A 23652-nucleotide genomic window follows, 5' to 3' on the forward strand; every position below is an offset into this window, starting at 1 on the left:
CTCATGCTATTTAATCTCAGCTCAGCTGTTTATTTCTTTTTATGTTTATAAGCTGCAGATTTCTGAGAACTACGAATTTATCTTCTGCTATTATAGATCCGTGATCCAAATGATACCGCCGCAAGTATATTTGGATACTGGAGTACATTACAACTGTGTAGTTACCACATCAGAAGATGCTGCAGTACGTTATAATTGTAGGACTACATTTACCACACCAAATGTTACTGCAATGCAGCAAAACTATAGGATTATAGTCACCACACCAGAGATTTGAGCAGTACGTTACAATTTTAGGACTAGACATACCACACCAGAGGTAGACGCAGTGCATTATAAATATAGGACTATGCATACCACAACAGAGGATGCTGGACTATGTTGTACTTACGGGGTTATGCTTACCACATCAAAGGATGCTGGAGTAATTACCAGAACAGAGGATATTGGACTACACTGTAACTGTAGGACCATATTTAGTGTATCAGAGTATGCTGAAGTACGTCGTGGCTGTAGGAGTATAGTGACAACATCAGAGAATGCTGCAGGATGCTATAACTGTGGACAACACTTCCCATGCTACTGGAAGCCGGAGTACATTATATACTGCTCAGAACTATTAGGAGATGTTTGTGTGTCTACCACACTCCAATGAGAAACAATTCAGGAGTGAATATGTTGCCAAATTATACCGTTATCTTCCACAAATTGAATACAAAAAAAAAAAAAAAAAAAAAAAAAAAAAAAACACTACATCTTCATTCATTCACATAAGATGATCTGAAATTTCTGACAGGTGTCGAAAGCAAAGTGTAAACACTCATCTCGTCATTCTGGATGCTTGTCATTAGACTTTAAAATCTTCAATAAAGTGTATGCCCTCCGTGGGCGTTTATCACAGCCTGATACCAAAGTGGCATGCTCCGTATAGGTTTACAGAGGTCACCATGTGGTAACCGTTCCCATTCCTCAATGAGAGCCCTTGAGTGTTCCGGGAGAGTCTGTGGGGGCACGGGATTACCACTAATACGTCTGTCAAGTAGGTCCTACACTTCCTCGATGGAATTTAGGTCGGGACTCACTGATGGCCGTCCTATTACTTCAATGCGGAAAAATTTGGAAATTTGTGGTAAGATCCTATGGGACCAAACTACTGAGGTAATCGGTCCCTAAGCTTACCCACTACTTAATCTAACTTAAACTAACTTACACTAAGGACCGCACGCACACCCATGCCCGAAAGGAGGACTCAAACCTCCGACGGGGGGAATTCAATTTGGAGACTTTGTAAGTAGGCTGTTTAGGTTTTTTATTGGTAACGCCACCTCTGTATGAAAATCACTGGCTGTGCTGTGTGCAGTCTGTGGCTGCTTTGCATTGTTGTAATACTCGCCATTGTAGTGTTAGGCAGCTGGCTGTGAACAGCGCGTAGCGTTGCGCAGTTGGAGGTGAGCCGCCAGCAGTGGTGGATGTGGGGAGAGAGATGGCGGAGTTTTGAAATTTGTCATGAACTGCTATATTTATATATGATGATATCAAGGTAAATACATTGTTTGTTCTCTATTAATATCTTTCATTTGCTAATTTTTGCTCTTCAAATTGTGCTTTTCTGTGTTGTCGTGTGAAATATTGTGACAATAATGGCGTGTGAAAAACGTAATACTAGGCTCCAAAGTAAACTGAGAAATGACAGTGAAGACGAAAGCAGTGTGATAGCGCCGCAGAGTAATGAATTAACAGACATTCAAAGTAGTAATTTGGTAACTGTTCATAGGGAAATGGAGCAGGCGGCAAACAATGGTGTGGACAGTGAAACAATTAGTGAAGAGGGACGCATTATCGATCGATCGGTCGGCAACAGCTTGCCTCAGGAATCGGGAATGACAGGACACAATTTTGCAAATACTGTAGACTCAGGTTTTGGGTTCTCACCGTTTTCTCAAATGAGTCAAGACACATTTTCTGCTTGTCAAAATGTGAATGTTGCCGGTGCAACTTCACTGCCGAAAAGCACTGAGGAACATGTTTCAAACACCAGTGCATTGTTATTACAATTAATGCAACAAATGGGACAAAAGCTTGAAAAGTTAGACACAATGGAACGACACCAGAGACAAACACAGCAACAGTTAGACACAGTGGAACAAAATCTCAAAAAGTTAGACACAGTGGAACAAAATCTCAAAAAGTTAGACACTACACTTGAACAAACACGCGAAGATTTAACCACTGAGTTACATAACATCGAATCGAAATGTCAAAAGGTCTGTAATGACGTAAACACACAAATTTGTGAGCATTTCCAACCTATTTTTTCGCGTCATGAAAATGTATTACAGAATCACGAAGCAGCCATAAAAGAACTGCAAACTATTGTTCATGAAAATCATGAGACCTTGCAAGCTAAAATTGACTCAGTTGCATCTACCGATTCGGTTACGCAACTTGCAAGAACTCAGGAAAACTTAAAGGACACAGTAGATACCCTGAAAATTGGTTCAGAAAGACACATGGAGGAAATAAGTACACTATCGGAGAAAGTAGCCGAACTTTCGGATCAGGTCACTAACTTATCTACAAAGGTAGATGATGATCTGAATGACACAAGACCCGTAGCCTTCACTGACACAGAAGAGTATGAACAAATAAGAAAATTCAAACAAAATCAAAATCAAATCAATACACAGTACAAAAGAGAAATCCGGGAAGTACAAGATCAGTTGACGCAGGTAATACAAGAATTACGTATTTCAGAGGACACTCGCGCTCCAATACGGGAAGAGGGACATAGAAATACGGAACAAACACAAAATAATAACACAGGACACTTCGGAAATTATGAAAGAAATTGGCAAGGCGCATTGGATTTTGAGATGGAACCGCCGAAACGAAGTAACAATGACCGACATGCGACTCGCCGACATGACGATTTTGACTATAAGCTGTTCATTACTACACGTAAATTCAAAACATTTAAGAATTCTGGCAACGACATTCATCCACAAGCATGGCTCCATCAATTCTCTCATTGTTTTCCTCCCAACTGGTCGTTAGAACACAGATTAGAATTTATGTGTGGCTACTTAGAGAATGAACCAGCTGTAAGAATGCGATCGGTCATTCACGATTGCCACAGTGAAGGAGAATTTTACCATGCCTTCCTCTCAGCATATTGGTCTCAAGCCACACAAGACCGAGTAAAACATCGCATCATAATGATGAAACATTTCGAACAATCTGAATTTTCCAGTCTTGTAAAATATTTTGAAGACATATTGCGTAAGAATCAGTATCTTTCAAACTCATACAGCCCCTCAGAACTCATCCGCATTTGCTTACTCAAATTGCCTGAACATTTACGACATATTATTTTAGCAGGACGTTGCAAAGAAGACATTGAGGCTTTTCAGGGACTGTTACAAGAACTGGAAATTGACACAGACAGTCGCGGGATGCGAAAACAGGAAAACAATCACTACAGTTCACATCCGTCACAATTCCGTGACGACAGAAACAATAACTGGACACGACAGGTCTATTCTTACAACGCAAATCGTGACCAAAATAGACACCACCCGTACGACAACCGTTGGCAGAGTAGTAATAATTACAGGGAAAGATCACCTCTCCGCGGTAGTGACTATCACAGAGACAATCAGAGAAACAGACAATATGGGAACCAAAATAATTAGTATTACGGGAGACAGAATAACTTTAGACGCAACGGTCCAGCGCGCAGTTACGATTCAGGGAGAAATTCTCCACCACTTAACCGACAAGAAAGAAACTACAGGAACTACCGACATGACGACAGACGATGTGATCGTAACGACAGACCTGAATTGCATCAGAACTGGCGGGATTCAAACAGAAACAAACCAACTTAGAATTCTTTTGTCAAAGCCACAGCTTCTCTGTGAACTTTCTTATTGTTCCATTATTGTCGACCGAAATTATACTGGGAGTAGACTTTTTGAATGAATACAAAGCAATCTTAAACTTTCACAATGCTGAAATAACTTTAGAAAAAGAAGGTAAGTCAGTAGCTTTGAAATTTGAAGATTGGCTCTCAAACCATGACGAAGAAATTAATCGGCTTTACCTCCTGTTAGACAACAGTTCGGAATTTTCGACGGAACTTGACGCTAACAATCATTCTGCAAGTACTGACAGGGATGATATCGACGGCGCATTTGACACTAATAAGTTAATTCAGAATAAAATTCAAACAATTGAGAATTGTAATGACACTGATAGGCAGGACCTTTTTGAGATTTTACAAGCACATTCCACAGTTTTTACTCACAAAACAGGAACAATCAAGGGATTTCAATACCAATTTCGTGTTCGTGAGCATACTAAATTTTGTGTTAGACCATACGTAATTCCAGCACATTATAGGGACCGTGTTAGAACAGAAATACAATCTATGCTTGACGAGGGCATTATTGAGCCTGCAGTAAGCTCATACAACAATCCGTTACATGTTGTTGAGAAGAAAAATGGATCGATCAGGCTTGTCTTAGATTCGAGACAAATCAATACTATCATTATTCCTGAAACAGACAGGCCGCAGACGATGGAAGAACTTCTTCAAAATTTTAATGGTGTAAAAGTGTTGTCTTCCATTGATCTCAGATCCAGCTTTTATCAGATCGAACTTCATCCAGAATGTAGAAAATACACAGCTTTCCCTTGTTTCGGCGTTTGTTATCAGTTTCGGAAACTTCCTTTTGGTTTGAACATTTCTTCAGCAGCATTCATTCGCGGGCTAAATTCCATATTACCTGAATTCTTAAAACGTCACATCACCTTATATGTAGACGATATTCTGATAGCAGAAGCCTCATGGGAACAACACAATCGCATCCTCAACAGCGTGTTACATATTTTTGCAGAATCTGGAATTACAGTTAACTTGGAAAAGTCTGAATTCGGTAGGACAAAAGTGAAGTTTTTGGGACATATTATTTCTTCTGAAAGCATTCAGCCGGATCCTGAAAAGTTAGAAGCAATCAGAGCCATTCCAGTTCCATCTACAAAAAGACAAGTCCGCAGTTTTCTAGGTCTCGTAAATTTTTACCGTCGTTTTCTGAATATGCAAATTCTTGTTACACCAAAACTTTGTTCTCTCACTGGAAAAAATACTATTTGGAACTGGGACGAACAAGCACAGTTGGAATTCAATTCTTTGAAAGAATCGCTACTTAACGCGCCAATACTAGCTCATCCAGATCTGTCACAAGATTTCTGCCTTAGCACGGATTCTTCTAAAGTCGGTCTTGGTGCCCATTTATTTCAAGAAGCCATAGAAAATGACACTACCGTTCAGAAAACCATTGCTTTTGCTAGCCGAGTGCTAACAAAATCTGAAAAAAATTATTCCTTTACTGAATTAGAAGCTTTGGCTATCGTTTGGGCATTTGACAAATTCCGTTTCTTTCTTTCTGGTAAGCACGTAAAAGTATACAGTGATCATCGAGCATTGCAATTTCTTATGTCTTCAAAATTAAATCATGACAGGTGAAAACGTTGGGCATTGTTTCTGCAAGAATTCCGCTTCACAATAGTCTACATTCCCGGCAAGGAGAACATTGTTGCGGACGCACTGTCACGCGCACCGGCTGGGCTTGAGAAAAGTAACACAGAAGGCAACCTCGAGAAAAATTTCAGTATTCTTTACATTCAGAAAGTCGCCTTTGAAAACTTCATCACCACATCTTTAAAGGACATTGCTCATGAACAAGATAAAGATCCGATTTGGAAAGACATCAAGAGCAAATGGCATGAAAAGACACACACACAGATTCGGCATTATTACCTGGTTAGAAACAACATACTCTTCAAACGCTGCACTGTTGATGACAAGCTATGGGTACTTTGCATTCCAGACGATTTTGTTAATAAGCTCATTTGGTACATTCATTTCAGCTACGCACATTTTGGTCCACGAAAATGTTATCATATTCTTCGAACGACTTGTTATTTTAACAATATGGAAAAGAGAATTCGAAGAGTCTTGTCTATTTGTAAACTTTGTCAAAAGGCGAAACCATCTACTGTCTCACATCGTGCTCCGTTATTTCCTATTATTCCTTCTAAATTAAAAGAATTTGGTGCTGTTGATCTCTTGGGACCGCTTGTCAGAACATCTAATGGATTTTCGTACGTTTTAGTCGCTGTTGAACTTACTTCAGAATTTGTTTCTTTCACTCCGTTACGTAAAGTCACTGGACGATCTGTATCCAACGCCTTTGTTAAAAATTTCTTACGTGAAGTTGGACACGTTAGCAAAGTCATTTCAGATAACGGACCTCAATTCAGATCTGCTGTTTGGTCACGCATGCCTCGGAATCATAAAATCAAACCGGTTTTTATTTCATTGTACTCACCACATTGTAACCCGTCTGAACGGATTATGAAAGAAATCAATAAGCTTTGCAGACTTTATTGTCACAGAAAGCATCAGCATTGGGACAGATATTTACACTTATTTCAAAATGTGCTGAATGAAATGCCTCATGATTCCACTGCTTTACCACCTACTCTTGTACTAAAGAATGAAGAACCACCGAACAGAATCAGAGAGCTTGTACCTTTCCCAAATACACGTAAACTTCGACACAAAGACATAATTGATTTGGCTCTTAAAAATATAAAATCTGCAGCAGACAAAAGGAGAAAACTACACGGTAAAGCAAATGCAAAGAAATTGTATATTGGTCAGAAAGTTCTCATTAAAGCTCATTCATTGTCACATAAGAAGAAACACTTGAGTCACAAATTCTTTCTAGTTTACAATGGACCTTACAGAATCCGACATATACCACATGATAATTGCGTTGAAGTTGAAACTCTGCGTACTAGGAAGAGTAAAGGTTTACACCACATTTCACATGTAAAACCGTTTATTGAAAGATAATCTGCCTTTTAACTTTGTCTTTGCCATATAACTTTTCACTTTACATTACTAGTATGCTTTGTCAGACTTAGAATCTGTTAATATGCAACAATGTTTGAAGTTAAATATCCAGTCAAGAACCAAGAGAACTTATTTAAACAGAAATTAAGAATGCATTGTTATAGTGAACTGACGACACATCGTTATTGTGTGTGTACATTCTTGTTTGTTAGTGGCACAATTACGTAACGACCATAAGGCTCACATACTTAAAACATATACTGGTACTGCTAATGAGATTTTAATGCAACATTTTGGTTTACTTGAAAATATATTCTGGATTTAAAGTACTTTCTGTGAGATACCAGATGACACAGTGGTTACTTTATGTGACAGCTACACGATTTTATCACGACGCTACTAATGAGTGACAATATACAATGTTGCTTTTGCGGTGTTTCTGTTTTATATCTGCACAGTTTTTCTGTTTTATTCTGGAAAGTAAGACATGTTTTAGTAGTAACTCTTGTAGTATAGCTACAATGAGACAGGGTTTTCCGTAGCACAACAATACGTTATAGCACAGTACGTTCTTCACCACAACAATAAGCGTAATAACTAAGATATCTATACGCAAAGCATTTCACTTTCGTTTATCATGAGGTAAGTACATTGTCTTCTGCAGAACTTAGCTTTCGGAGGACGATAACTACGACACTTCCACAGAGATTATCTTACAGCAAAACACATATTTAGTGCTACAGGACACGTATTTGAGTGATTAATTTTGTACTTAAAACATTTATTTTTAAAGATTTTTGAATTACAAAGAAAGTTTTCCGTGATACATTTCATTCCATTGCTGTAATCTGTAACACCTGAGGGTATAATTACAATAATCCTCAGGGGGGTACACGCTTACTTTGTGTACCATGTGTTTGGCAAGCACAAAGAGCCCTAGCTAATATGGTATTTGCTTATACAACTTTACACTTCGGTACCATATTTCTCTAACACAGAATTACACAGCTATCTGATTATTTGACAGAGAAACAAACATTCTTTTTACTACGTCAGTGACAGATGTTTACGCAATTACAGAGTTGGATTACTTCACACTTATGAAATTGTATTTTGTCTGTACTGTGTGAACTGTTCATATTTTTTTGGACCCATTGTGATACTATGAGAGCTTTGAATGATGTATTTGGTATGAGATCATGATTTTTAAAGTACGTTTGAGGTAGGTGACACTATTTAAATGAGCAGAGAATTCTTTTTAGGCTTTGAAATTATTGGAGGAAGCTACGACGATTGTGAGAATTGACTGAGATGTTATGATATTATTACGACGACGATGTGTACTATGCTGTTGAGATATGTTTATGATCAATAAGATGAGGCTACCGTATATGAGGAATAAGAAGTATGTTGGAAACCAAGAATCGTGCTTTAAGAGTTATGAAATGTGCGTAAATGCGTGACTGTATCACAATGCTGACGAATATTTTATTTGGACACTTATATTTATAGAATTTTCTTTCTACAGATTTGCAACGCTAATTCTTGACCTGTGAAATATTTTTATGTGAGACTGTCACTGTAGCGGAAACTGCTGTCGTAAATATTTCCATAAGAAAGTTAAGTGACCACCTGCACGTAATACGTCATGGGCACCCACTTGGGCGACAGCCGCCCGAAAAAAAGCCATTAGCCTTTCAGCGGCACAGGTAGAAAAAAAAGGGGAGGCCATTATACTCGCTATTGACATTTCCTTGTTGAAAGCATACTGTGGAGCTCGTAATTTATGATATTTACTGAAATGCCTAATGAAATGACGAGGTATATTTTTACATCTGCACACCTGATTACGACAAGCGTCTTTCTACGAGAGTTGAGAGAATTTCTACTAACTTATGAAATGTCACATGACTATTGAATGATATTTTTATGCTTTGGTTTACGTAATTGCTTATTTCATTTGATACCTGTTTTCCAGCTGTGTTACAGCATTAGTTTTATAAAATAAACTTAGATGCATTTGCTAATGTGAACACTTTCTGTCAACAGATCTATTAAATGATAATTTTGTAATCCACATTCTTTAAAAAAAGGAGCACTTGGAAAGAAAAAAACAATAAGAAGGGACTAGTAACAGTAACTGGACACACAATTTTCTTTTCAAGTTCATGGTAATATTTTTTTTTATAATAAGTTGTTGTGGTGCACCACTTTAATTTACATAGACATTAAGATGTGAATATACACTTCCCTTATCTGCATTGTTGTTTTTACTGTAATATCTTTTCTGCTTGAGCTTTGTCATGTATAGATATAAGTTTTATATTTTTTATATTTTTTATATTTGCTGCTGCTGTTTGCCAGGCATAGTGCTACTGAATTTTAAATTGTGTTACTCTGTTAAGCTAGTTTTACTACTGACTTATTTTTCTTGTTACTGTACATTGGCTCATATTAGTTGTAATGTTGCATTGCTTGGTAATTTATATTTACTGTAGCTTGCTTTGCAATTTTCCATTTTTTTTTGCATTGCTGTTTGTGTTAATTTGTTATGTGCTGCTGCATTGCCTCATCCCTTAGTTTAGTATCTGAGCTCAGTAGATTTAAGTTAGCTTAAGAGGAGACTATATAAGAAACTAACTATTATAAATTTATAAGAAATGCATTGAGAAGCTATCAGAAAATGGTCTGGCAAAATAAAAAGGATACTGTACAGTGGAGAAAAACTATTATTGACAGAGGATGTGAACAGAATACAGAAAGCAGAGAGAAAAACTATTTTTGACAGAGGATGTGAACAAAATACAGAAGGCAGGCTTAGATAGGACTTTTGGGAATAATGATGAATGAAGGGAGATCTCCAAGAAGCAAAGAAAGTTTTGTTTGCAAAATACTGCAATGAAACAAACCCTGTCCTTTCCTTTTGTGTTATCCCACTATGTGTTTGGGTACCCTTGTGTATATATGTTCTTCCTGTCTTTATATGTTTACCTCATCAGACTTATGTTGTAGAATTTTTCTCATACTCAGCTACATGAACTATGATGAGGAATACTGTTATCCTCAAATATAATTTGCATTAATAATATGTTATTTACTTTGTAAAGATGTTAGAAATTATTAATTCCGTTCTGTTTAATGCTCATGTGTGAAGTTGATGTTTCAAAAGTTATTGTGACCTTTTATGTATGTACTCATGTCATAATTCCACTGATGTATATGTTAGTTCGATTCTTTTGTAAAGCCTGTACTACAAATGTTATCTGTATAGTTATGTTTTTAATGATGTATTTTGTACCTTTGTTATTGTATTCTTATGTTATAAAATTGTAATTGTCACCAGTTCATGATATTATTAACATGTAAGTTACATTTCACTGCACACGTTTCTGTTGGTCATAGTATATGGACAATATGTGAGAAGTAGGGACTGATAGTGTTTGCACGTGTGTTAATGATTCAGCAAGGGACTGGATAACAGCATTGCTGGTTCTAAGGACAATTTCAAAAACTTTGTGAGTGCACAAGTGGTGGTTTATGGACTTGCTATATTCTCCGCAAGACTCTTCGATGGTGATTGTGCACCTGCACAGTCGCAACAGATGGCTGCTGGCTGTCTCTACAAGGACTACAGTAGGTCTGCATCTTTGATGGCCCACCAATACCATTATTTCTACAAGGACTGCAGTGGGTCTGCACCTCTGGTGGCCCACGAATACCACAATCTCTACCAGGACTCCAGTGGGTCTGCTCTGTGATGACCTACCCACCAATATTCTTCAAAACTTCGACTGACTCCGCTGTGGGTTTGCTCTGTTGTGGCCCATTACCTGTCTGCATGTCAAGAGTCAGCACTGTCTTTCCGTTGGAAGGACAACACTACTTCAAGACGGCATGGAAATCCACTACTTCCGTGTGCATTGTCTTTTACTGCTCAGACTTTGAGAAAAGAAACGGCAGTTTCACTGTGATGAATGATCAGGACTGTGAGAAAATTTGAGCTTTTGACCAACATAATATCAATAAGTGTGTGCATTTGATTTCTTTGTTATTGTAACTATGAAAAATTTTTTCAAATCTGTATTGGCCACTGCCCAATCCAATTTGTAAAATTTTTTGTGGGGAGCATGGGGGCTATGTAAGTAGGCTGTTTAGGTTTTTTATTGGTAACGCCACCTCTGTATGAAAATCACTGGCTGTGCTGTGTGCAGTCTGTGGCTGCTTTGCATTGTTGTAATACTCGCCATTGTAGTGTTAGGCAGCTGGCTGTGAACAGCGAGTAGCGTTGCGCAGTTGGAGGTGAGCCGCCAGCAGTGGTGGATGTGGGGAGAGAGATGGCGGAGTTTTGAAATTTATCATGAACTGCTATATTTATATATGATGATATCAAGGTAAATACATTGTTTGTTCTCTATTAATATCTTTCATTTGCTAACTATCCCTATCAGTAGTTAGTGCCTTCCATAGTTTGAATCTTTTATTTAGCTGGCAGTAGTGGCGCTCGCTGTATTGCAGTAGCTTGAGCAGCGAAGATTTTTGTGAGGTAAGTGATTTGTGAAAGGTATAGTTTAATGTTAGTCAGGGCCATTCTTTTGTAGGGAATTTTGAAAGTCAGATTGCGTTGCGCTAACAAAATATTGTGTGTCAGTTTAAGCACAGTCATGTATAATTGTTCAAAAGGGGACGCTTCAACTTTACATAACGTCGCTGGCATTTTCGTGCATGAGAATGAATTCAGGGTCACCACCGTATGCACTGCCTGGTGGTAAGGCGACCACGGACCACAGGATCCATATGGCTGTCAACAATGATTCCTCTCCTCACCATCAAAAAACACTATTGATTTGCTGGGCAACATTTGGCATGTGCTGCTCACCATGGCTTCTCCACCCACGGACACAGCTACCACCTTGCGTCACAGGAAATCTAGATCTGTCTGTAAATAGCATTTCGCCAGTGTCGAAATTGCCAGTTCACGTTGGAACGGGAGAACTGAAAGCAAGCTATGAAATGTTGTCGTGTTAAACGAGGTACTCTAACAGGTCTGGGTCGTAAGGTCCTTTCCCGTAACCCGTTCCTTACAGTCTGATCGGTGGCTGCGGCTTCGGTGGCCCTTCTGAGATAGCCTTGCAGTGCCCTGGTAGCAGCGGTACAACGCCACAACTCCGAGATGACTATATCGGTCTTCATGTAGGGCTGTAATGCGTCGGCGACCTTGTCCAACTTGCCTTGTGTACTGACCTGTGTCCCTAAAGCGTGTCACCCATCTGTAGATAACGCAAGGAGAGACGTTATCATCTGTAGCAGCACGACTGAAAGTCCATCCTTTCTGAATCAATCATGACACCCTTGCAACATGCACAGCATTAAGAGGTCGCGATGCATGTGCTTCATTGAATAAAACGTCCACAAATGACAACTGCCGTTTACACAACACTGGGACGCTATGTTCTGGCTAGTCACTGGATATTGTAATGCAAAGCACAGTCGTGGGACAGCAAATGACTTTAGTTTTTACATACGTTGAAAGCGAAGATCTCAAGCTAAGCTATAAGACCACTGGTACATGCTGTATCAAATTAGATTTAACATAACGTACGTCGCTACACATGTTCTCCTAATACTTCCGACAAGGAAAACTCCCCAACGAACCACCCTCAGATTAGTTGTTAGAGGGCCCAGTGGAAGACTGAATACAGATCGAACATGAAAACAGAAAAAAGGCATACTGAACTGTAAAAGAAAATAGAAACGATGAACTGTCCAAGCTTAGCAGCATTGGGTGAATTATTATACATACGGCGTCGTGGTTGAGCACTCGACCTTCTGCAACGGACACAATTTGTAAATGTATATTTGGCGTCACGTATCCCCCACGTGGCAAAGACACTTCCTATTCCGCCATCCATGGGCCACCACATGCTAGTGGCGTTGGGTTCATTGTTTGTCACGGCTTGCTGTTCGAGGTAAGGCACGAGACCCTCACCCTTCCGCGATGCACGGGAGGTTTAGGACTGTATCATGTGCCTGGTAGAGCAATAGCCCTTTTCATTGCCTCACATGGCGTTGTGGCGCCGGTGTCCTACGTGCCTTACTAACCTATTGCTGGATGCCCTTGCACCACACTCTCTCTCAGCACCTAGCCCACTTTTGGACATCCCGCCGCCTTTTTTCAATGAGCCGAGCTACGTCCGTACTGCGATTATGCGAGCGCACTTGGCATCTAAGAAGGCGATCTATGGCTTTTTTCAGCAGCTCAGGTCACCGAACGTGGTTGAGGGGAAGCTTCCCCACGTCGACTGGCGTGCTGTTTCGCGGTCGGTGTGCGATCCTTATCTCGACACGGACGTTCAGTTGCATGGTTCCTTACTGTCAATGGGAAACAAGTATTCCGGACACCCCTTCACGGGATTCACCTCGTAGGCTGCCCGTTGTGTGTAGCCTGTGATCTTCTGGACACAAACGATCATCGCCTGGTGTACATGTCGGCAAGAGGTGTCTGGTGCGACAGATATTGTCCCTAATTTCCTGTACAACTCCTCAACAGATACCTACTCAACTGGTCCTCTTCCATGGCGTATGATACTTCCCGCAAGCGAAGATGAACTCTGTGAACTGGATTTGAGGACACACAGCTCATTACTTTGTTTGCTGATGGCGAGAAAAGTAACACTGGTTTTTGGCAGTACCTTCACCAATGCCATTATGCAGTTGTCCGCAATCCAAGATACGGACAATTTTTCTCCAGTTCACTTTGCAATGTCTTCCTTAAGCCACCGCAGAGCTGAGGTGTTACTGTTATGAAGACTTGATCTCCGTGTCCTCCACACTTAGAACCGATATACTCCCGGGTCATCGGAATGTTCTTCTCGAAAAAACTATATGTCAATAGTCTCAATGAGTCTGACGTCTTCCTGCGCCCTCCTCGCGACGGAGTTTCCTGCTATTCTCGGTGGTATTAATGATAACTTGAAAAAAGCAAGGGACGTAAATAAACCATTGATGCTCATTGTACCTCTGTTCGACGTTCCCTATGCTTTCGTTGGTTCCTGGAGGGTGGAAACAGGACACGGTGTCCTAGCCTCGGGTACGACCCCTGACCGCTTTGCTCCTAGTGGTAAAAAAGAAAAAAAAAAAAAGGAAAAGTGGTCACGGTGTTCGACCGCGAAGCGAGCGAGCAGTGTTCAAGGCTCCCTCGTGCCAATTATTACCATTATTAATATTATTATTAATTTTTTTGCTATATTGATATTTTTGTCTGTGTCGTGGTGTTACTTCCGTTTGCAACAACGAGGTATAAGGTACGGACCTATAATGAAAGTTGATTCTGTACAGCTGCTCTATTAGCAACCAAAAGGAAGAGGCTTTCGAATGGAAACCAAAAGCTTTTGATGACAAGTCAACCGAATCTTCTATCGCAAAACACGTCTGGTGAGTCATACACGGCACTAGTAACAGTACGTGGGTCATATGATAGGAAGCAATGAAATGATGTTATAGCATTGCTGGCCGGGAGGCCCCATCCGGGGAAGTTCGGCCGCCGAGTGCGAGTCTTACTTCAGTCGACACCACATTGAGCGATTCGCGTGCCGGTGATGAGACGAAATGAGGATGAGAGCAACACAACACCCAGTCCACGAGCTGAGAAAATCTCCAGCACGGCCGGGAATCGAGCGCGGGCCCGCTTGCATGGGAGGCATGCAGGTTATCACTCAGCTAAGCAGGCGCACTATATGACAGGAGTTGTTTATCGACACATATAATTTGTACGCCTGGTGAGTGAGTGAGATACGCTTTCTTGCTCGATTTTGGTGTTCGTATGAATGTGAATGTGATGGCTCCCAAGTAAATGATAAAAACTTAATTGTTTGCCACATAAGCTGCAAGAAATTAAAGCCACAGTTTCACGATCACACAGTTTCTCTATGTTCTGACAGAACACATGTTTTAATGTTTCGGAAGCTAGGATCCGTTTTGAAAGTTTTGACCCATGAATTACTTTGTTGTAACATATTTTTGGTTTTCATTTCTGTGGCACTTCTTTGTGGTATCTCGCCTGCTCTCACTATTCATCACGCTTACTTCCGACGGTAAAGTATTCTTACCACATGACTCATATTCAACGACCAATGTATAGTATGGCAACTGCCAAGACTTCAGACAGAAAACAAACATATCAGTGATCGGACGGATAGTTCCTAATGTTGTGGGGAAAAATAAAAATAAATGCACGAGGAAGTTTTGAACGGTGCTCCCCCGATTTGCACCCCACTTAACCACGACGCTGTCGCTCTTTTATTCTACTCAATGTTGCACTTATTAAGCTTGGACCGTTCACTGATTATATTTTTCTTTTTTCGTGCTAGTTCAGTATGTCTTCTTTCTGTTTTCAAGCTTGGTCTGTGTTCAGTTTTCGACGAGCTGTCCACTGGGCCATTTGACCAGTAAATTTGAAATGGTTCAAATGGCTCTGAGCACTATGGGACTTAACATCTGAGGTCATCAGTCCCCTATAACTTAGAACTACTTAAACCTAACTAACCTAAGGACATCACACATCCATACCCGAGGCAGGATTCGAACCTGCGACCGTAGCTGTCGCGCGGCTCCAGACTGAAGCGCCTAGAACCGCTCGGCCACACCGGCCGGCCCAGTAAATTTGAAGGGAGGTGCGATGCGGAGGTTCCCTTGTGAGCAGTTTAAGTATAAGATTCAATCCACACCATTACGATTAATTGTAGAAATGATCCATGGAACACAAAAGTAACTTACTAACTAACTGTACTGTTCATATCAAAGTATGTTAGACTAAAATGTAATTTTCAAACAACCAACGGGAATTCAGCCAGTTTATACTTACAGCGACCGATATTTCGGCGGGAGTACATCCCTCCCTCCTCCACTTTTAAAGACATAAACTGCAACGGACAGGCGATGTATAGGCAAATTTAAAACCTCGGTTTTTGGAGTAATTCAGGAAAGATAACACACACACACACACACACACACGTACTGAACACTGGAGCCACCAAAGATGACCAAAATTGGAATATCGATAGTGGAAGACTACGAACTAGCAGGTGAGTTAACAATGACTCTATCCCTCTTCCTCTTTTTTTTTTTTTTTTTTTTTTTTTTTTTTTTTTTTTTTTTTTTACAGTGGAGAGAGCAGGATTCCAAGCAGAGTTTAAACAAAAACCTCCGTCCCTGTTTAAAAGGTTGCTCGCTAGTTTAATCTCAGCTGTCTTCTTAATAACACTGTCCCAATAGCGTGCATGCCAATGTCTCGGTATTTTTATATAACATAGGGTGACCAGTATCCAAACAATGTTCGGCGATAGCAGATCTACTTGGCCGCTGTAATTGTGTGTGCTGATAGTCTGACCAATATATGTCATGCCACAACTACAAGGAATGCGCTGTACATCCGCCATACGCAAGCCAATATCATTCTTAACAGAACCCAAAAGCACTCTAATTTTAGATGGAGGTCGGTAAACACATTTCACTTCATATTTCCGTAAAATATGACCACAACTACAAGGAATGCGCTGTACATCCGCCTTACGCAAGCCAATATCATTCTTAACAGAACCCAAAAGCACTCTAATTTTAGATGGAGGTCGGTAAACACATTTCACATCATATTTCCGTAAAATATGACCGATCTTGTTGGAAGTGCTTCCTACGTAAGGCAAAAAAGGCAGTAGACTTAGGTGTCGACTCAGTATTATCATCAATCACCAGATGCACAGTTGGTCGATAGCGAAACGCACGTTCAATCTGTCTTTCACTATAACCATTTTGACGGAACGTAGCTTCAAGATGGGACAGCTCAACTGGCAAATTCTCAGTGTCGGAAATGACATGGCCCTGTGTACCAAGGTACGAAGCACCCCTTCACGCTGAGCCGGATGGTGACAACTATTAACCTGCAAGTACAAATCAGTGTGAGTCCTTTTCCTGTACATTGCATGTCCCAATGATCCATCATCCTTCCTTCTAACCAAAACCTCAAGAAAGGGAAGGCAACCATCCTCTTCCACCTACATTGTAAAACGCATGTTCGAGTGAATCGAATTCAAATGTTCTAAAAAGGCATTCAAATTCTCCCTCTCATGAGGCCAAACAACAAAAGTATCATCAATACACCTGAAGAAACAGGCGGGTTTCAAAGGCGCCGACTCCAGTGCACGTTCCTCGAAGTCTTCCGTAAACAAATTTGCGATGACAGAGACAACGGACTACCCATCTCAACTCCATCTGTCTGCTCGTAATTCTGGTCATTGAATAAAAAGTAAGTGGATGTCAACACATGCCGAAAGAGATTAGTTAATTCAGCACCAAACCTTACCTCAATTAACCGCAACGAGTCAGACAGAGCAACAGGGGTGAAGAGAGAGGACCGTAATTACCACACCAGAGGATGCTGGAGTACATTACAGGTATGTAAGTGTAGCACATGAGAGGATAAGTAAATTGAGCGTAATACCAACAATTACCAAACCAGAGGATACTGGAGTACATTATTCGAATACAGTTGATTTGGTATATCAATTTGTTCACAGACCCTGAATATAAAGCAGTATTTGCTTCGAAACGATAGCAAATTACATATATATTATTTCTCAAGGCAAGATTTTTTTTCTCAACACATACTAATCGTATATGAACGAATGAGGTATCGTTAGAGACCGTCTTCTGACATTTCGCTGCGATTCTGCGCTAAAATTTGCTGTTTGTGGAAAATTTTAACATGAAAAAAGACTTAACAATCATAGGTGAAAGGGCATCATCGATACCCAAATTCATACGTATATTTTACCAATCTAACTTATTACCACGATTAAGAGATACCCTTTTCATATCAACTTATTATAGATACCATTTTCTTTCTTTAAAAGTTCTTGTTAACTGGGTATTTGTATATACCATCGTCATAGGTAGTACGTGTGACAACTGTGGTAGTCTGTTCTCCCTGCCCGTAATACAAGTTACATTTTCTACACGAATATACTTTCGGAAACGACAAACATATTTGTCATGGTCACCTTGAATTACTTATTGCTACTTCGGTGTAGCATGCTTGCAATAATTGAAAATTTTTGCCGAGTTAAAGTTATAGGTTATGTGGCCCTACTGACGGTCTGTCGCACAAGCCATGGCAAGTATACCGAATGCAAAACACATTTTTGGACACATTTTTGACACAAATACATATATTTGTAATTCCTGCTTCTATAGTGCACTTACATACTGCTGCTATAGCATAAAGTACGAAGTGCAAGTGCAATTAAAGTCTCAAGGTGTGTGGGGGGGGGGGGGGGGGGGGTAGAGTTTATTGTGGCCTTAGTGAAATACCAGGTAAGAAGCGAACAATACGTTATAAGCTATAAATTTCGCAGCGACGGACGCTTCAAAGAGCTGCCCAAATCCGCTCTTTACTCACGGGTTATTGTATGCAACCTTTTCATCTAACATTTTCGTGTCCCTTAAAGAAAATGAAAAACAGGAAGTACACAAATATTATTTACACCGAGGTATTGTAACGCTCTGTAAAGACTTCTGTACAAAATTATGTGTTTCGTAAAGTACATAAAAGAATCTATCATAAATTAAAACCGAGCAAGTTAGAACAGTGATTAGCACACTGGACTAGCATTCGGGAGGACGACGGTTCAAACCCGCGTCCGGCCGTCCTAGCTTATGTTTTCCGTGATATCCCTAAATCGCTTCAGGCAAATGCCAGGAAGGGTCCTTTGAAAGAACACTGCCGATTACTTTCCCTACCTCGCTGTTTGGTACCCTCTCTCCACCCCTCCCCCCCCCCCCCCCCCCCCCCCAAGAAAGGAAAACCAGCTAATCTGAAATTAATGATTATTATTTCACGTAGTTCGGTTCATTTCTAAATATGGTTCAAATTGCTCTGAGCACTATAGACTTAACTTCTGAGGTCATCAGTCCCCTAGAACTTAGAACTACTTAAACCTAACTAACCTAAGGACATCACACAAATCCATGCCCGAGGCAGGATTCGAAACTGCGATCGTAGCGGTCGCGCGGTTCCAGCCTGTAGCGCCTAGAACGGCTCGGCCACCCCGGCCGGCCTTCTAAATGTATTTTCTCTTCATTCCCACAACTACTCTTATTCTAATGACTACAGTTATTCTAAATACCGTCAATATTTGAAACTATAAAACTGTGAAATTTTCGCACGGGACCCCTGGTAAACGAAAAAAATGTTCAAATGTGTGTGAAATCTTATGGGACTTAACTGCTAATAATAACACAGATAAATGGAAACTAAACTAGTATGAGAACAGAGTTTACTGTCGATGATAACAAGATAGACTGGTGCCACTACCATGATCACCAACGCCCTCCGCTAAGTGAACGGACTGGTTCCACCAGGTTATTTACACGTCGCATTTGGTGCGTCAGCGCAAGCTGGCAACGGTTCCGGGTCGACAACGCAAGTGGATCACCGACCTCAAGATATATCCCTACTCCGCGCGTCAGCGACGTGAAAAGTCGCTTTAGCTGCAAATGGGACGCAGGTGCCGTCGGCGAAAACCGCATCCCCGAAAAGCGCAGCCGACGCCCAGGTCGGCTTCGTCCAATTACCGGCTACGGGCCTAGCCGCTCGGCGCCGCGGGGATCTGACAACGGCAGGGCGGGCAGTAACCCCGCGCCCGCCGTGCGCAGCCCGTGCACCTGACTCGCGCCGCGCCGCGCCGCGCCGCGCCGCCACATTCTTAAACGAGTTCCAGTAGCTCAAGGATACTCTAAGAGACCGGTAGATCGCCGGCGCTCATAACCGGCAGGCCTGTAGCCAGTAATGAGCGCGGGGCAGCCGGGCCGCGAGCCTCGTAAACAAGGAGCGCGAGTAATGGCGCTCTCCTTCCTCCCCCTGTTTATTGCTCGCCCGCGAGCTACCCGGCATGCCGGCTCCCTCCCTCTGCCTCGTCTGCTGCTGCTGAGGCTGCTGCTCAAATTAAACGCGCCGCGGCCATTGGCGGAGAGCCTGCGCGCCGGTACGGTTTCGCGGCCACGAGCATTTAAGTCGCCGCGAGCCCTCCACTGCTTCCCCGTCCATCCATAACTCCGGCGCGACAGGTCGCCGCGGAGCGCTCGCGGCGGTCCCGGACACACAATGAATAGCCTCTTTGTACAGCGGTGGCCGGCCACGGTACATTGCTTGGCTCGTGCGCTATCGTTCTTTTTTTTCTGCTGCTATTATTTCGAGGCTGCCTGTCCCTCTAATGGGTAGCAGATTAAAAGAACGTCCAGGAAACGGCACTGCGAATAGCCACCGCTGCTCTCAGTCGAGAGTAGGTAGGAGGTACAGGATGACGCGAAAGAAACTCTTAAGATTTCACCCTATCGTTCTCCTTCTGTTTATTTATTTCTTTCGCATTTATAGCCTTCATTGGACGACTCTAGTCAGTCATACAGGGTGTCTCAAAAGAAATTTGTACCTGAAGAGCTCTCTGCGTACGTGCAACAAATCGGAGGAGGGTGGGGAACACATTCATCGCTTACATGGCCTTTAGGAATTGAGTCAATATGGAGCGCTTCTAGCGAATGAACCACACCTTCTGCGTGTGAGAATTTTACAAAAACGGTGATTCGGTGACTGTAGCACGTAGGAAATTTTTCAGTGATTCTGTATCAAAATGAGGCTCCAGTGTTTTATTTATCCAGAAATCGAACACAACGTTCGAGGAGATCAACTCAACACTGGCCAAACCGAAATCTGGGCGGATACCAAGGTCATCAAGAACGGGAGAATCAAAAAATGTTCAAATGTGTGTGAAATCTTATGGGACTTAACTGCTAAGGTCATCAGTCCCTAAGCTTACACACCACTTAACCTAAATTAAGGAAAAAAACACACACCCATGCCCGAGGGAAGACTCGAACCTCCGCCGGAACCAGCCGCACAGTCCATGACTGCAACGCCCAAAACCGCTCGGCTAATCCCGCGCGGCACGGGTGAATCCTTGCAGGGTATAAATCGGTCTGTTTGTGACGATCTTAACCTCACCATTCGTAAGACTACATGTTCATTAAATCTGCAGTCCTCTAGTGTCCGTAGGTATCATATGTGATATCTCTAGTCTAAAATTTTTTACGCGTTTTTGACCGTTTTAGCTAGAGCACCTGCCGGTATCACAGTGCATTCTGTTCGTCATTTGTTTAAATTTCTTCATGCCATCAACAGGTGGCAGCAGCAGCTGAAAAGTGAGTGTTACGACGGCATGCACCATATCGGGAATTAAAAAAGGTAAGTATTCTTATCTTTTGCAATTTCACACATTCAGAAGTATATTTATTTTCGCAAATGGTTCATTTATCCTGTAAATAAATATCTCTACCAAGAAACTACTTTTCATGAACAAAATTTTCTACTTAATTGCAGGTATTATTCCTGATACCTCGGGACTCTATTACTATAAATCTCCTGTCATTGTTTACTTGGTTATGGTGGCGCGTGTGTCTGTTTCATCATTTTTTGCTACATGTTCTTCTGTTTGCTGTCGTTGCCCTGTATTAAATTACGTGTTTCCCTTACATGTAAATATATTAGGTATTTATTATATTACTTTAATGAAGATAATGAACCCAGTAATCCCGTTTTTCCCTGCTGTAGGGCTAACTGATGAAGAAATATCGGAACTCTTCACAGTGGAAGATCCAAATGTTTCTGAATTTGAGCTATCTGAAGAATAAGATGTGCTTGATATAGCTGTCAGATCTCAAACTCCAGCAGCTGATGAGTCATCATTCGAATCATATGACGACGGGGTACCTTCGAGTGAGATCCAACACAGAAGTGCAAAATGGAAAGACATGACAGAGTAAGTAGTTACTACATACAAATTTCTATCGCATATTTAACGTATAGTTTGTCAAGATTAAATTTCTGGACTTTATCCTGAAGTACCAGAATTTGCAACACCTGAAATTCCAGCTGTGAAGTCACCATTTGAAAATTTTACGCAATATATCGACCAAACATTGTTTGATAATATGTCTTATTATATACATTTACGCCATGTTACACTAGCAGGAAATTCAATGGACTGTAAGTGAAGCAGGATTAAGAAAGTTTTTTTTTTTGGGGGGGGGGGGGCGGGGGGGGCAGTATGCTGATTGCATTACTGGGGTTCCCTAAATTCAGAATGTGTTGGGAAAGGCGATCACGTTATCCACTGATTGCAGATACAATTAGCAGGGACAGGTTTTACCTGACAAGAAATAATCAGAAACTGGTTAATGACAATGCACTATTAGAGGAAACCAAATGAAGTGGCAGTTATAGGAAGATACGACCACTCCTTGACAGGCTAAGAAATGCATTTCGAAATAATCCGCGACCAACTCATGCATGTATAGATGAGCAGATGATACCGTTTACAGGTCAAGTAAGAACAAGACAGTATGTTATGGGTAAACCTCACCCAGTTGGCTTGAAGAACTTGGTGCTAGCTACATCTAACGGTATACCACCAGACTTTTTGCTATACCTGAGAAAGGGTAAAGATATCACGTCTGGCAAAATTCCAGTACCTGACAACCTTGATATTGCAGGACGTGTTGTTGTAAAGCTTTCAGGTTCCTTGCCACTTTTGTCACTAATTTACATTGATAGGTACTTCACATCTGTCTCATTACAAGATAGCCTCCTAACTCATGGGCCAATCTTTGCAACTGGGACTGTCATGGCTAATCGTCTTCCAAAAGCTGTAAATTTTAAGAGAGATTTAGATTTGAAAAGGGAGTGCAAAGGTTCTTTTGATCAGATGGAAAGGAGTGTTGAAAAATAGCTGCAACGAAATGGTTTGACAATAAACCTATTTACGTTGCATCTTCTGCTTTTGATGTTAATCCCACTGTCCAAATTCAACGCTGGGCAAAGAAATATAAGGTTTATGTCCAAATTCCTAGGCCAAAAGCAGTTACCAAATATAACAAATATGTGGGTGGTGTGGATCTCCTGGATAGGATAGTGGGAAAATGCCCAATGAGAAGCAGAGTTAACAAATGGACAGTATGCATGATCCACCACTTCATAGATTTTGCTGTTGCAGCAGCTTGGCTAGAATATAGGTAAGCAACACAAAGTAATAAATTTACGAGAAAAGACTTCATGCAATATCAACCTTCCAAGCTTGAAGATCTGACTCGAGCAATGACGATGATGAGGGTGATTATGATGAAGGCCTACGAGCAAAAGAGGCAAGAACACCAAAAGCTTTACTACCTTTGCCATTCGGAGTATCAGATGCTAAGCACATGCCTCAGATGATGAACAACCTGCAGAAAAATAGATCAAAATGCAGGTTAGAGGGTTGTAGAGGTCTAACATTTGTACGATGTAACACATGGCAAATGTTCCTATACTTTACATCTGAAAGAAAGTGGTTTGCTCTTTTTCTCAAAAAGTGAATTTGAACTTATGTTACGTTTCTCACACAGAAACAGGATTATTTTATATGTTAACAATAATTTTGTTGTAACACTCATATGTATTACTCTGTATTAACATAGACCGCAGGTATCACATATGATACATTCTGAAAAATATATCTAAAAATGAAAATAAATTTTTTCTGTGTATTTTTACTTATTTGTGTCTTTATCGCTTGTGAATATCAGTTTCAATAAAATCAGACTTCGGACCAACCTTCAGGACTCTAAAGGATAGACCATCACCGCACCGAATT

This window comes from Schistocerca americana, chromosome 5, assembly GCF_021461395.2.
Source record: "Schistocerca americana isolate TAMUIC-IGC-003095 chromosome 5, iqSchAmer2.1, whole genome shotgun sequence".
In the NCBI taxonomy this organism is placed as follows: Eukaryota; Metazoa; Arthropoda; class Insecta; order Orthoptera; family Acrididae; genus Schistocerca; species Schistocerca americana.